Source organism: Thunnus albacares, chromosome 24 (assembly GCF_914725855.1).
Source record: "Thunnus albacares chromosome 24, fThuAlb1.1, whole genome shotgun sequence".
In the NCBI taxonomy this organism is placed as follows: domain Eukaryota; kingdom Metazoa; phylum Chordata; class Actinopteri; order Scombriformes; family Scombridae; genus Thunnus; species Thunnus albacares.
The window spans coordinates 7,318,474-7,335,387 of record NC_058129.1 but is presented as its reverse complement, the minus strand read 5'-3'; the positions used below and the strand labels follow the sequence as shown (position 1 = coordinate 7,335,387).

General features: G+C 39.4%; 1 long non-coding RNA gene across 1 annotated transcript in view; it reads left to right on the top strand.

The window, feature by feature from the left end:
- Positions 1-705: 705 nt before the first annotated feature.
- The window catches only part of LOC122976000, a 38,386-nt gene continuing 22,177 nt past the window's right edge, over positions 706-16,914 (top strand). The window contains exon 1 of the long non-coding RNA XR_006400780.1: positions 706-1,029. This is a non-coding gene — a long non-coding RNA (uncharacterized LOC122976000). The remainder of the gene's footprint in view (positions 1,030-16,914) is intronic.

Genomic DNA, 16,914 nt, shown 5'->3' with positions numbered 1-16,914 from the left:
TCTCTCTCTCTCTCTCTCTCTCTCTCTCTCACACACACACACACACACACACACACACACACACACAAACAAATGATCCATCCTTCACATCTTAACAGTGAACTTTAACAAAGTAGTAGCCTTCATGTGTAGGTCTATACCAGTGGAGGCTGGTCCATAGAGGCAGAGGAGGTTGCTCCTCCTCTATTTTTTGAGAGGCAAGAGGGAGATCAAAATATAAAAAAGAATATTTGGTTGAAATAAACCATTACCAAATCTCAATATTATTTATAAATTATTTTTCTCTCCTCTTTGGAAAAAATCCATTATTGAAATTCTAGTTAAAATACTTCAACAGCGACACCTGCAGGGCAGGAGGAGAAAGAGCAGTGTGTGTGAAGTGGTGGTGGGGGGTAGTGGGGGACAGTGGGCAGGTGGGGGACAGAGGAGGAGGGGCTCCTGCTCTCCTCCTCAGGGCGGGATCTCTTACATCGATTTAATATACTTCATTTTTTTCATGCTAATCTATGATTGGCCAAGACACGTAAAATGACGCTCCGAGGGAGGCCGTCCTCTTTAACCAATCAACAACCAGAATGCAATATTGACATCACGTTTGTCCAATGATAGTTTCCAGATTTCATCTTCACAGTAAGGCAGAGTAGCAGCAGTAGATAACGAGCAGTAGTTAGCTCCTTGCGTTAGCCAACTCAACAGTTAGCTTGTTGTATCAGCCTGAAGGACTCTTTATACATCCATGGAAGGACTGTTAAGGACTGTTGTTAAGCTAACAGGAGAATATATTTGGACTGTGCGCCACAGCAGTGACAGGACGCCACCGAGGAGGCTGGAGAAAGAAGCAACCGGAGAAACAACCAGGAGAGTTAGCTTGTTTGTCATTGTTGCTAATGATATCAGACTGGTTAACCAGCAGCCACAAAGTTCTGTTAACTAACAAACGAGATGACCAACAGCTACAAATGGACGCTATACTTCATCAATACATCAATACTTCATCTTCATGAAAGAAAGAAGAAGACATCAGATAACGTGAGTCAGATACAGCTTCTCTCTCTCTGTCCCTTTGGTCGCTAACTTCTTGTCTAATGGCTGACGTAAATGTCTCTGTGGCTGTTGTGTGAATTTATCTCCTTAACAAGAATGCAGCAGAGATGATATAATGTGTTGTGGGTAGTTTACTTGTTGAACTTACAGTGAGCTGTCTGGACTCACTCATTCATTTGGAATTGATCCAGTTTTTAATTGAGTGGTTGTTCAGTCACCTGTTGATGTTGTGTGATTAGTGAATGAGTGTGCAGGAGGTCTGGTTACTTGCTTCAGTTCGTTTCTTCAGTTGGTTTTTAAGCTGAGTCGTATATTGAGTAATAAGCTTAAAGTAACTAGAATAACAAGTGTTAACATGTCAGCTTTGTAGACTATATTTTGTATGTGGTGCATATAGATAAGAGTGTGTAAGTCATGTCTTTGATACATGCATTAATACTTTCTGATGTGAACCTTCACTTTTAGATCTGATCTGTACCTGTATCACATTTGTGGCACAGGTACTTTATATATTTCTGTACTCTAGGAAAATACATAGTAAACACATGTGATAAGTTGTCTGTTTTTGATGAGAACATAAATCTGTTGTCACATTAGAACAATACTATAAATATGAATTTCACTTTGTTGGTAAAATGACACATTCTGAACCACTGCACGGCTAAAATGAGCACTTCTTCGTTTAGAGACAATATGTATTTGCTAAATGTATATAAAGAAGCAGCCTTTTCACCACTCAGGGGTTTTTGTTTTTGAAAGTGATGATATAGTTTGATGCAGTTTGTTGTAAGATTCCATGTTGGTTTTCCTCCTGTCCTCCCCAATTTTTTGAGTCACCAGCCGCCACTGGTCTATACTGTCTTTTTTAGGCTAGTGTTTGCACTGTGTAGAAAAACAATCCACAATTCTACAATTTAACCTATCTCAATGCGCTTCAAGCACATGACCAGCTGAGCTGAAAGCACACTTACTCTCTCTAGCTCACTCTAGCCAGCATGGAGAGGAGAAGGTGTGTATAACATCCCCAAAATAGAAGGACAACTTCCTGGTATTTGTCAACAGTGAAGTGAATCTGCAAGTAACGCTGAACTTTATCTGGCTTGATTACAGCTGGAGAGAGAGAGAGTGACAGAGAGGGGAAGAGAAGGTGGAAGGTGGACTAGTAATGCATAGCCTAGCCTATTGCACACAATGTTTCTATAAGTTATTTATAACTTACTGGGAACACTGCTTTGGCACTTTTTGACCCGCCCGACCCTTGGGTCAACCCATGGGTTGACCTGCGGGACCCGCGGGTTGTAGGTCGACCCGCGTATCACTACAAGTCAAGTCAAGTTTATTTATAAAACACATTCCATATGACAGGCTCAATGTGCTTCAAGATAAAAAGTGAAAAACATAGGCAAATGTGTCATACATAACAAAAACATATAAGATAAGATAAAAACATATAAGATAAGAAGGTTTTACAATGAAAAAGTACTAAGAGGGTATATATTATTAAAAAGTGGATATAATAATAATACTTAAACCTAACTGAAAGCTTGTGAAAAAAAGATGTTTTTAGTCTGCTTTTAAAAGAAGACACTGTTGTAGCAGACCTTAGTTGATGTGGTAGAGAATTCCATAGAGTAAGACCATAATGACTGAAGGCATCATAAGCTGACTGAGAATTTATTCCAGGTATAATGAGGTGTGTCTGGTGTGTACTCAGTGAGCATGTCAACAACGGAAGGAGAAGCATTTTAAAATCAATTCTTGTGAAGATAAGATGAAATAGGAGTGATGTGTTCAAACCTTTTGGTTTTAGTTAATACTCTTTATTTACTCTGTAAATTCTGAACGAGCCAGAGTTCATTTAGTACCTGCTTTGTCCGTCCTGCAGTAGACTGTGTTATGTCTCTCTAAGTTCTATTTCAGAGGAAGCAAAGAAAAATAACGGCAAGGCTGTGCTGTGTGGAAGATTTCAACAACCAGTCCAAACATGAACAACAGGGACAATTCAAGGAAATTTGTTCGAGTGGTCTTCTATTATTAAACGCAGTGGTCCCGGTCCTCTCACTATTTACAAATGGCTGTTGGCAAGGTTGGTGATTTAGGAATTTTGGCTGGAAAGCACTTAAATGCAGCAGTTTAGCAGTGGAGCACATATGCACAGAAGTACCCATAATTCACTGGTCACCAATCATCTCAACTATATAAAAGCCTCAGATGTTGATCTTACATTATTATTTTTTTAATTATAATTATTAAATTGAACTATATGTGATATTTATCTTACGCTGCCATTTTGGCCAAGTCTCTCTAACGTATGGTTTAATAAAGATTAAACAATAATAAATAGGAAAATATGAAATTTATGAATTGTCAGTAATAAAAAAATGATTATGGTTTTATAGCTTTTTTTTTTTTTTTTTTACATTTTAATCATTATTCACATTACTGAGGATATGAAATATGACATTGGCTTGTCATTCACATAGTTTTTAAATTCAAAATGTCTCATTTATTTAATTAATATCAAGCGTTTGTCCACAGCTGCTTTCGGTCATTTCATATCACCAGGCTACAGGCGATCCCAGACCATTTTATGATTATGCATCTTATGATTACTGACATGAAAGGGCTTTAGCCACCCCATGCAGAGCTGTTCAAAGGTGAGCCACTCACAGCTTGACACCAGGAGGCTATTACAGCTCCAGACTGGAGCACAGCAGCCAATAGAAGAAGATTTAATGACCCTGGTAATATGAGAGGAATACTGACAAAATCAGGAGATGGCACAACAAAGATCAAATCTAAGTCTGTTGGTGAGTTCTTTGATCTATAGATCAAACATATTACCTTCTGGGGGGTCGACGGACTTGTCTTTTCATCTTATGTGAGACTTGTGGAGTGAAAGGTATAATAGAATAATCTAGAAGTAAAGTCTGCAAGATTAAAAATACTCTCCGGTCTTAACCCTGGATATAAACCTTCCATCGGTGCACACAGAAACTAGTCATTCTCACACACAGGACACGAACCTCAGGACACTTTGGCAACAAGAAAACAACGAAAAAGAAAAAAAAAAACAAGCACACTGTGGTAAAAATTCAAGGTCCAGCGCAAGTAAAGATTCATAATTCATACTAGAGCTCAGTTACATTTCCAAAGTAGTTAACATTGTGGTAAGGAGAGAGCAGCGCGCTCATGAATGATTGACAACCCTGAGCTTCGCCCTCCAGCTTCAGAGTTCGCTTCATTTATTCCGACATAAACAAGCATAGCATGATGTCGCAGAAATGATCAGTACAGTACATAAGTTTGCCCTTGATCCAGTGGCAACGGTTATGCTTTAGATTCAGAAAGTTAAACCAATTAGCATTTCCAATCGATTCCGCAGAACTTTACTTCTTTATAACTTTCTGCTCACTGCGGATATAATGAAACTGTTCATTCATCGGGCGCTATAGACATTTAGACGTTGTTCATTAGGAGTATAAATCTATTATTGGCATGGGAATCTATGAGCAGGGAGGGAATGTGTGCGTTAGTTTGTACTCAACAACTAATATGTCCTTCCCACTGAGTCCCCTCCTCTCCATATGTACAGTATTTACACCATGTGTTAACTTTTATTCCTCCTTCATGTTCTGAGATCAAAAAGACGCTGTTTGGGCTTCTCACTGTTAATTAGACGAGCTTTCCATCTTCTATCAGCTCATCAACTATGTCAAATTTGTTAGGAATCATAATTCCACTGCTTGTTCTTACTAGGGTTGAAGGTTTCCCTGGAAATCCTATATGTTCTTTCCAAAAATGAAGCTTGAATCAAACACAAATGACTCACTTCCTGATGTTGTTCTTTCATATTTGTGAAATTATGTGGTACTAATTTTAGTAGAGCAACAATTACTCTTAAGGTATGTTGTCCTTGAGTAAAATCAGACTAAATACAGTCATACATACATCCAATTATACCTACAAAGAGATAGTATCTGTAATTGCAGTGCTCATCAACAAGGCCGAGACCTCACATACAGCACAAGAGCACACCATAAGACAGACTCAATAGGCTATAAATATCCCTCCACAGCAGAAACACTACACACTTTATCTCTGTGTGAATATTGAGCAGCAGTAATAAATTTTCTACAATGAAAGCGCGGGGAGGGGGAAAACACGAGCCTGTCACAGGACATTTAAATAAATAAAATAAAAGAAATCTAGACTTTTTTTCTGTGGTTAAACATAAACGGATGTTTTGGCATGTGAGGCGTCGATCCGCCGCGTTCTGTGGGTGGGCCGACATTGTTCATTCATGATAAATGTGTATTACACGCATGAGCAGCTTTAAACCGATTAAACATGAGTTGAAAACGGTCATGGTTCCAGCAGTTGGGGAGCGCCAGTGAAAAGCAGGCAGAACTCCCGACACGGTAGGCCAAGCGCATCTTGACTTGTTTTGATGTTTAAAACCATTTTAGTCGGGCTTTTATTTGTTTTCCCGTTCCTCTGCTGCCCATGAATCGCATCTCGTTGCATTAATAGTTGCCATTTTAAGTTTCCCACAGGCTAAAAGCTACCTGCACCAGCTGAGGAGAATCTGTTGGCATGATGTGAAAGGCAACTCGGGATTCCCTTACAAGTCATTATCAATCTGTTCCTTTTTACTCCAACATGGTTATAGGGCACATTATGGGGGGTGGGAGAGAGACCTTATCCCTTAGTTATCTCTCTCTTCCTCCCTCCCAATTCCTTGTCTTCTCACATACTGTATCACACGCAGGGACACACGCGCACACACACAAACTGACATTTGTGATTACAGTGATTACCAAGCGTTGAAATGAAGTCATATTTTTGTTTCCAAATAACAGATTGTCAAAGCAACAAATGAATCTGCTCCCACCAGCGATGCGAAATAGATGTATTATTTTCAAATTTCAATTTATTTTCTTGTGAAGGCTCCTGTCTTGTGGGGCTGCCACTCACACAATTGTTTTTCTCGATATTGTTAGAAATCAGGCAGTGAGACGTTGCTGCAGTTTGTCAGAAAGGGCTTATTTTTCATCTGCGGCTGCCTCTGTTGGAGGATGTGGTTAAATCATATTCAGATGAACGTTTGCTGCGTGTTTACAGAACGTACATGAATGGTGTGAAATTGGCAGGACCTCCCGTTGAGCTTCGGAATCTCCCATGTAACCTCTGTTCAGGCCCTACATTGTATTTCTGCTCGTATTTTCTTTCTCCTTCTGAGTGAAAACCATCTACAAAATAAAAGACACTGTTGCCTTATATTAGTATTTTTAAACTGACGGGTTGAATGTCTCAATAATGTAAAATAACTATAATAGATGGACAGTGACCTTGGAAGTAGAAGCTGACAAAACAATCTAAACTCAAAGTCCACTTACTCGCTTGTTCTCAAACTTTTGACCTTATCACGTGATCTTCTGGCTTTAAAGTCGAGCTTAAAAGTTTATTTTTGACCTTTGAAGCAGCAGCTTGAAAAACAAACTCAAATCAGGGTCCACTTATTTGATTGTACCGCAGCTTTCGACCATATCACACGGTCTTCATTGGCAAATAGAGTTTGCTCAGTTGCCAGGGAACCTAAAAGTTGATGAAGACCATGCGGTACAGTCAAGCAACTAAGTGGACGAGATTGTTTTGTCGACTTTGTACGGAGCTGACGCGTATAGAATTGACTAACACCGTCACTCACTTAGTGAGTAATGTACTTTCCTGCAACTTTTATGGTCATATAGGAATACAGAAATAGAACAGAACAGACATATTTTCCCATTTCTGTAAACAACAACAACAACAACAACAAAAGTACACACCGGGCTTCTTACAAAGGAGACTGCTATGAAGAGTGTCGTATCATCACTGTCAAACTAATGATTAAAAATGGATCTACACTCATTACAATTTCAGGCATTTCTCTGTCAGCAAAGGGATTGTCACAGAGAAGTAATGAAAGAACTGTGAAACCAGTGACAGTTACCAAGGCAAAACAATTTCTCTCTGCCTGAGATGCAACAGAGAACAAACAATTGATTTCATACTGAGACTTATACTTTATTCATTGCAGGGATATGGAGCTGCCAAACTACAGGGTAACGTGTGTGATTCCAAAATCCTCCAATAAAGCGATAAGAAAATCCCGACCCATAACCATGGCCCACTCTGATAATGTCTTATCCAAAGCTATTTGAACCCAAAGCAGGTAAAAATTCAATTCTCTTAAAACCCTTAGGACTTGTATAGATTGTTTCCTTTTTTTTATATATATATATATCTGCTCTACTATTTTCAATGTCACACAGTTTTGTTTTCAGTATATCCAGAGTGTGGAGTGTGATCACTTTTAATTTTGGTCAGAAGTACATTTAATTTTTTGCTCAATAATTTGATCTAAACTTGACATGAATAGACAAAGTTGTAGTTTAATTAAACAGGAAACTCCTTACACCCAATGTCAAGCTACAGCTGCAGCTGGTTAGCTTAGCTTTGCATAAAGACTTTCATAAAGAGAAATAAGGGGAAACAGCTAGGCCAGCTCTGTCCAAAAAGGTAATGAAATCTGACGACCAGCAACTCCAAAGTTCACTAATTAACACGTTATATCTCGTTTGTTTGATCTGTGCAAAAACACGTTGAAATCCAGCATGACAAGGTGATGAAGCAGAGGTGGTATGGTGTTAGGAGGACTCTAAAGACAAGTTTAAACAAAGCTAAACATAGGGCAAAGCGAAACAGAGGTTCCAGCTGTTTGAATGTGTCCGAGATATTGTTACTGAGCAGTGGTGTTGCTACACTCCTCAAATGTTCAAAATAGGATGCATGTCTTGGTCAACCAAGAACACTGTAACATAAAACAAATTACACTGGAAATTACCCTCACAAACCATTAAAATTGGAAACCACTGGCAGCGGTTGTTTTGCTAAAGCGCAGCAGATGAATAACAGAGAGCTAAAGTCAAGGACGACTTTCTTAAGCGATGTGTTCCAGTTTTGCAGAAAGCTGAGTTTGTTTACAATGAGGATGACATTAGACAGCCCCAATGCCATGTTGTTTTTCTTTTCTTCAGTTACATAGTTCTCTGAGTCATGCATTTTTTTTGTGTGCTGCAGGGTAGATACATGGGCATGAAATGACTCATTTTTTTTTTTACTGTTTCCTCCTTTCAACTGTACTCTATACAGTATGTAATGTGCATCATTAAGATCTTCACTATTGTCACTGTCAAGGCAAACTTAATGTGCTGAGACAACGCAGATTGTTTTGTCCACCAGTTTAACAGTTACCATCATTTTTAGAGGTATGCAGAAGAGAAAAATCGAATGTATTATAGATTCTTATATGTAGCATGACATTGAAATAAATTAATGTTGTTTTCTGCATGCACATCGGTGACGCATTTAAACCCTTTCATTTTCCCTCAACAATGTGTCGGCTAAAAATATGAGAATGTAATGATGTCAGCAGGGTGCTGTATGTGCGCATGGATCTTGCTCCTTTGGGACTGTGGATTGCTCTTGTTACATAAACTGTACCATGGTTTAACTAGTAGTGAGCCTTGTTCAAAATGGCAAAATGTAGTTGCACCAAGTACAGCATTATTGGTCATCTCAATCAATAGGATTTCTTACTTTATCTTTTCTTAATTTTTATTTTTTTTTAACAAAGTCTAACTGTTTTGGATTTTGCAACAACCAGACCTGGACTACCACTACAAAGTACATTGTATTCTTGATATTTGGACAGATAGGACTTTTTTCAGAACCTTCCTCCAGTGTATATGTTCTTGCTCCGGCCCTATACACATCTAACCAATGAGCAGTGAGTGACAAGTGTGTGAAGAGTGAAACTGAACCAATGGGAAAACGCTTAAAAATTTACCAACTCATCCACTGATGTGGACCAGAGCAAACAAACTACATGTTTGAAAATGTCTGTAGGTTAGACCTACTTAACAGAAAACCTGCAGTACCTCAACAAGTAGAATTGTAGCACTGTGAAGTAGGAGAACTGCAGTACTTCCAGCACTGTGTCCATACAATTTGAAAAGGTGCAGGAGCAGTGACCTGTTTGCTTAGCTTCCTACTACTCTGAGCTTTTCCACCGAGAAATAAAGCAGATTAACTTTTCCTGAAATCCACCAAGACATGCCAAGACAAGACATGAATATTTGCACCTTCACATAGCAATTCAACAGACCCTCTTCATGACAGACATTTTGACTTTTCAGAGCAGGAAAAACACAAGTGGAATTAATGACATTACTGATGGCTGCATTCAATTCAGGTGAGCCAGTTTATTATGCATGTGAACTCACTGACACTTACTGGGACAACTAATGGGATAGAGCCATTGTGAATGTTATCATTTACACCTGTGCTTTTCATGCTTTGACAGGTCAAAATGTCTGTTGTGAAAAGGGTCTATTGCCCAGCTGGATCAGTTATAGGACCTCATTAAGTACACAGATACGTTTATATGTATATGCCAAACATAGATTCAGTGGCTACAGGTCCAGGGCTGGTCTCCCACTGAATCCACAGTTTTCTTGGCAACCAGAAAATTGCCAGAATAGAGACAATTGAGAAATAGAGATCATCCAGAAATAGCATTGTCCTGTACTACAGTGGCTCTATAATTTCCCAGGGGTGGGCATCTGCTTCCTTTTAAAAGGCCACAAGTGACTCCCTCCAATGAAGTGGGGTTGTACACAGTGAAGCTGGAGCATGTAGCCCATACCAGGGCTGTAAGCCTGAAAACATAAGCTTCAATTTGCACATCTTAAAGACATCCTGTGCTAGCCTTGTAATGACAGTGACCTTTGCGTTGATGCAATCGAGAAATAACACTACAAATAGTTTTTCGCATGCCTTCAGAAGTTTGTTGGAATTTGGCTAAAAATCTACACTGTCACGACCTGGCTCAAGTGGCCACAACAAAGAGGAGACACACCAAAAGATAATTTATTAAATCAAATCAAACAAATTAACCAAATATTAACAATATGGGATGTGGATGTCAGTATAGTCAGCGGTGACAGTGTGCATGGGTGGTAACTGTGTGTGTATATGTTGTAAGCAAAGACCAAGAACTAAAACAACATAACCAAATCAAAAGGTGCCTGTAGGGGGAAAGAGCAAAGCTATAAACAGCAGCAGCAGCAGCAGCAAGTAGTCAGAGGGAGAGAGACTGCCACAGCTGCAGCTTGAACTTTAACAACATGGCAACCTTGTGGGCCCTCAGGTGTCGCCAGTTGCCCTAACGAACACCTGCAGAGACAGAGCAGACAGGTAAACCACAAGGCCAAAAAAGACACCAGGGGTCATCACAACACTTCATTGCCAGTTGCCGCTGCTCTGTCCCTTGTTCTGAGTATTCCAAATCAGGTTTGACTTAAAAAAAAAAAAATGCTAACCCCGGCCCAGGCCCAGACACTGTTTCATCCATTCTGTAAGAACACAGCAGTGCTGCCACATCTGATAATGCTCTGTCAGGGTGAATGGAGCTTGGAAGCCCTTGTCTTGCCTTAGGTCCTCTCTCAGCATGTAGGAACACACACACACAGGCAGTGGGTTGTGACCTGTTGAGTGACCACAGGTAGTTGCCTCTTCACTCTCTCTATCCTGTCTACTAAAGCAGCTAAGCAGAGGAAGGGGGTGGGGGGGGGGGGGGGGGGGGACAACGAAAGAGAACAGCAACCAGCCACTCCTGAGCATGTGTCAAGAGAGATATAAGGGCAGATAGAAGCGGACAGCCAAGACTATAGCAGATAGCTCATTATTTTGTAATGTGTATTTAATGTTTCATTATTCTTCAAAACAAACACTAACCAATTGATGTTTCACACAGACCCCTCTAATAAAGTATCCTATGTTTTGTCGGGCATCTATTACTGGGAGTGAATTTTAATTTTGTCTGACATATGACACAACATGGCCCAGGATGCTAATAGACGATGTAACACATTTGAGAGCCCCACTAAGCCATGGCATTAATTAATTAGTTACTGAGTGGCTGTAATCATTGATTGCTCTACCTTGCGAAAAGGGACAACACTATATAGAGGTAGAATGTAATGGTAGAAACAGATATATAATCCCTGAGTTTTAAACTGCAAAAGTGCATGCTTACATAAAATGTGGCTGCTACAGGATGAATAATATGAAGTATAGGAATGACTTGAATGTTCAACTAAATTGACTGCATGGACTGTAATTCGGCCTTTGTGTGCCCTCTGAGTAAATTATTGCGCTAGAAGTGGTTTTATACTGCGGGGTGAGTCAAGTCTGAGTTTAAACATTTTTATAATCAAGTTATATAATTGGGTGATTGTACTACAATAACAAGAAAAGTCCTGTGCTAAAAAAAAAGAAAAAAAAAGCAGACTTCATGAGGCTAACAAGCTACTTGCTGGATGGAATCTGAATGTTGGCCTTTATATTCAGAGTAACTGATCTTTCTTTTATGTGGTGTCGTTTGTACTGTACGTGCCTCCTCCACTGACACACTCTTTTTCTGTATTCTGCTCCCGTCAGTTCATCTGGCACATAATTTGTTTGTCAGGCATGGAGGCCCCCAAGCTTGGCTAGGCTGAACTCCAGCCATACGTCTTTCTTTCATTACTTTGTCATAGGGATCCAGTGGCCTCCAACACCGGCCATTAATCCTACACCAAGTCCCCACCTCCAAGTCCCATTTTGTTTGTAAGTTGAGCCTTGTCTGGCCATGGAGTTGCATAGCCAGGAACCCTAGTAATTGCTCCTCTGCACTTTTCTCCAGCATTTGCCAGTCAACCATGTGAAAAGTTGATTTTTTTTTTGCTGAAACAGATGCAGTTCTCTTTCAGGCTGTGCTCCTCTGATCTGGTTATTGCACAAACTAATGTAGTTAAAGCTAACAAACTCCAGCACACAAAATGTTGTGGCCAGTCAAAGTTCCCAACGGCTGTAGAAACCACATCCAGTCAAATGAAACAGCACTTTCAAATGGTCATGTTGTTGTGGAGTTAATGCGAACAAGAAAGAAAGTGAATGAAAGCATGGACTGGTCCCAGACTAAAAGATTAACCCCCTTACAGAATACAAACAGGAACTTCTATACTGCCAGCAATGCTGCCTATCTGATGGATTCTGTTCGTGCAATGGAATGCACGCTTTATGACAAATCGTCTGCTTAATTGCCCCAAGACGTAGCATTCGTAATTCATGCTAATTTGTAAAATCCATCAGTAGATTTGACATTAGATAGAAATACTCTGGGGTCCTTTTGTTGATTTACTGTCTCTATACTGGGTAAAATTTGCATTTTTTAGCAACCAAACATCTACATGAAAAGGCTGCCATAATTTTAGGATCATTGGGCTGTGAATTAAACTTTTTTAGTATTGCGAAAGCATTCAAAAGAGATCATGATGTAGACAGATGCTGTAAGTATTATCAAATGCAATCATCCTTTGCATTAAAGGGCTGTTCACTGGTTTACATGCTCACTTTTCATTAACTAAATCATCCAGATTCCAGTCTGCGTCATTAGCTGATTATTTAGACAATGACAGCTATGTACAGTATATTATGTAAAGGTGAGCAAAACATCACTATGAACTTAACTCTGACAAAGGTGGGTCAAGTCATTGTAGGTCCATGTTGTAACTTGACATGTCTTTTGTGTAATTACTGTAGGATATGACACAATTACATTGTGCCATAGTCTTAAACCTTCATCAATTTTAGCACCACGCCAGCTGTTGGAAGTTAACTACTTCTTAAACCATATGATCTCATCTTCTTATAGCCATAGCATCAACAATGCCTATGCCTATGTATTACCATTTTCTGGCTTCTTAATAAAAAGGTTGAAGTACATTTGTACACCTTAGAGATTAATTAATTCAAAGTAAATATCACTGCAGCTTTATAAATGATATTTCAAATTTCAGAGTCCAATGATCCCAATTTTTTTTGGAAGAACTTCAGGGAGATTAATTAACCTGATAACCTGTGAACTTTATTTACCTCATTGTAAACCAGCAGAACCGACCACAAAGCAGACAGAATTGATCTCCCCAGTCTTTGAATGTAGCTATTTGATCTATTGAGCTATTTGAAAGTTGTTTGTTTACTTGTACCATTATTCATCAGAGAGCAGTTGAAAATACAAGATGGGGGAGGAGATAAGGAGTGGCTTGAAGTTCCAATCAGTAAAGGAGGTTTTGTTCTAGGCTTGAACAAAATAGAGCTATCTGGTTTAAAGTGAAAAATCCCAGCATCTAGTGAGGTGGCCCCAGGTCAGTGTTACTGACAAAGAAACCCAGTAAACCCAGCGGCAGAAATTACTACATTACTACATTAAAATGCCATCAAGCAAATTTAGAGTGTGACTTAATCCACTGAAGTATGAATTAGAGTCTAAATTAGAAATTAATATTCATTACTTTAGTTATAAAATTGGGTCTTACTATAATTATTTAATGGTGACATCTTCCGTGTGATGAATGGCAATTTGCAAATTGAGGATAAACATGTGGATAACACTGGAAACCTTGTGTATATATCTGCTTAATCTGGCATAGAAAATCACTGAGAACATTAATAATTACATTGTGTTGTCAGCCATACTTACTCCATCCTGTGTAATGTGATGGGTGAAGCATTAGCACTGTCTTAGCAAAATGAATAATTCATGATTTAGCAGCACATATCCATTAAATGCTTGTTACCATTACTTGACACTAATAAATGTACATTATGATTGGGCGTGATGGCTAGAATCACCAAACAGACAGGGGATGGCGGGAGGAAGAGTGAGCCAGACAGATATCTCTGAGTGACATAAGTGCTGATGGTAATGTAAAGCACTTGTTTAATAACATTACCAATCTAATTGATTTCAGGAAATGATGATTATCCTGGGTAAATTAGACCATCGTCTGTTTTGGCCAGTTGCCAGGCGGAGGTCAGAATTAAAGTGATTTGTCAGATTATTTCCTGCAATGTTTTGCAACTAACAGTACAACTTGAATATTTAATACTCTTGATTACATGGCATAACATAATGAAACATTGATTCAGAGCTTGCTGATTTACCCGCTCACTGGGAGTGATTGCCTCTAGAGATCATTTGTACATAAGTGGCAACAAATATATTCCATCCTCTGAGAGGGAGGTGAGTTGCATTATTGAGCACTGGGATTATCTTTGTTTACCGCATTGCTACCCTTAATCTTCCTTTATCCGGAATCCCCACCCTGAGTATGACAAATTTATTTATAATTTGGTTAATTTGTGTTAAGACGTGTGTGTACAAAGCGGCCCGATTTGCTTGAACGCCCTTCACTTTCCTCTCAGCAGCGAAAACAACTAGGAACGCTCCTCACTCATCTGCTGTTTTCCCATGCATACCAATAGGCCCGAATCGATGGCATCTTTTAATTGAAAATAGATGGAGCCGTTTATATGCAGCCTGATCTGCTGCACCTTTAGCCCTGTTCCTCTCACACGAGGCGATTGCAGATATATGCTCTGCTTAAAATTTTCGTGTGTGTTTGTTTGAGGTACAAATCTGCCGGGCGTATTTCTGAGGGTAAGAAGCGTTAATGCTATGAGGAGCTCGGGCCTTAATGTCATTAGTCAAAGACGGAATGTTTAATCATCCCTCCACTCGGTTATTGATTTGCCATTAGTCGACAACTATTTAAAGAAAACCTTGAATAGAATCCTGAGCTTCAGCCGGTGGTGTCTCTTAATCAACAATGGACGACCTTGGACTTGTTTAGTCGTATCACAACACCACATCATGTATCACAGATACCTCGCCTCTGCACTTCCCCGGGACTATACATCATTGTGAAATGCCCAGAAGGCTCTCTTGATTGTGCTCCTGAGAGCACATAAGGGATTCATGAGGGAACATAAAATGGTAAGAAGAGGAAGACGCTACACAACAGCACAATGAAAACGTCTCCCAGACGCACCAATATGTTGTGGCAACTTTTGTTTTTTCATCACTGGGAATAAACCTTAGTGCCTTTGTAAACACAGAACTGAGGAAATAATTCTGAGGTCAGAAATCATTCTTTTATTATGTTTCAATCTAAGAACCCATACAGATTTGGAGAGCTTTGGTGGTTTGTTTTGGAAATAAATTTGTCTAAATATGCCCGTCCATCCATCCATCCATTATTTTTATCAGTTTATCTTTTGTAGGGTCACAAGTAAATCTCCCACCTATCTAATTAATGTCATTTTATCTTCAATATGGATGTATTGTTGTTTGTGTCATTTGAAAATGAAGGAATATTTGATGTATGTTGTTGCACTCAATAATTTTGATGGGTTATATAACTGTAGAATTACAGGTTGGATAGAAAATGCACTTCATTTTAGTATTATGAAGGTTTCAAATAGAATAGCTCATTGCAGAACAGTTATCCCTCTAGGGTTACAACTAACCATTATTTTCACTACTGAAGATTATATTTTTATTTTCTAGATTAACTGATGGTCTAAAAAATGTCAGAAAATGATGAACTATCACAATTTTTCATAAAGACCAAGTTGACATCTTGAAATTGCTGGTTCTGGCCAACCCACAGCCCAAAAGGCATAGATATTAAGTATACTATCACATACTCGCAACATAGTAGCTTGAAATAGGCGATGTTTTGCGTTTTTGCTATAGGGGCTATATGTAAGGATTGTGAAATAATTTACATGTATTAATCATTTTTTATTGCCAATGAGTGAACGGGTTGTAACATAAAAGTGAACTTCCCAGACTTTGACGGGGGGTGAGAGATGCTTAACTGAAGCACAGTGCAAAATACAACATTAGAGATCTCTTAGCGAGGGAAAAGACACCACCCGCAATAGTCTCATGCTTCTGCGCGCTGGTGCTGACAGTGTGTGAGCAACAGGACGCTGACTGCAGCTCACTTAACGGCCACTGGTGTCACTAATGAGAAGGAATTTCTGATTCTTGCATATAGAACCTTTAAAAAATTGTGTGTGTGTATACAGTGACGATTTCAGGGGGTGATCTGATAGATTGTTGATCAAGTTCATTAACTCAATAAGGTGGTCAAATGCTGGTCAATCAATGACAGCTGATCAGCTGATAAAGGGCCAGTTTGCCATTTCTAACTACTGTAGTAATGGTAAGACTGAGGCTGTAAGAGCTGATCTCTAGTCAGCATACTTTTGCCCATGAGTCAGAAAAAAGCAGGTCTTGAAATTGAAAGTACGTGTTGGCAGTCAGGGCTCAGGAGTCTGGTCACAGTGACCACAAGCTTAGCTGATGCCACAACGATATGAATAACATTGCTGACAACTGCTTTAAGTATGCTTTGCATAGGTAACCCCTGTGAATAAATGTGAAAGGGAAATGGTCCTTAGAAACTGTGTAGCCTATGCTGACCAACTCAACTCAACTCAAGTTTTATTTGTCACATACACATTGTCAGCAAGATGGCAGTGACATGTTTTTCTGCTGCCCCCCTCCCCCCCCCCCCCACTCTGTAAAGTACCTCTACCCTGCACACACAAACACATCAAATGATGTAAAGCTCTCCGATATGGCATGACAGACAGCTTTAAATCCCTTCGCCTAGCAGATGTTTCGTTTGTCTTGCACTATGATAAATTGCATGTCAACAGTAATTCTAACCTAGATTTCTCTCCAGATGAGCACTTTCGCCTGTAATTTGTGCAAGTACTGTGAACAGCAGTGCATTCTCAGGATGACGCATTCAGCCTCACTGTTATCCGCTTGAGTGGCATCTATATGATCGATGCACATCATAGCATCATCACCCACTGACAACAGAGTGGTTTGAGGGAAAATTGATTTGAAGCCAAAGAATT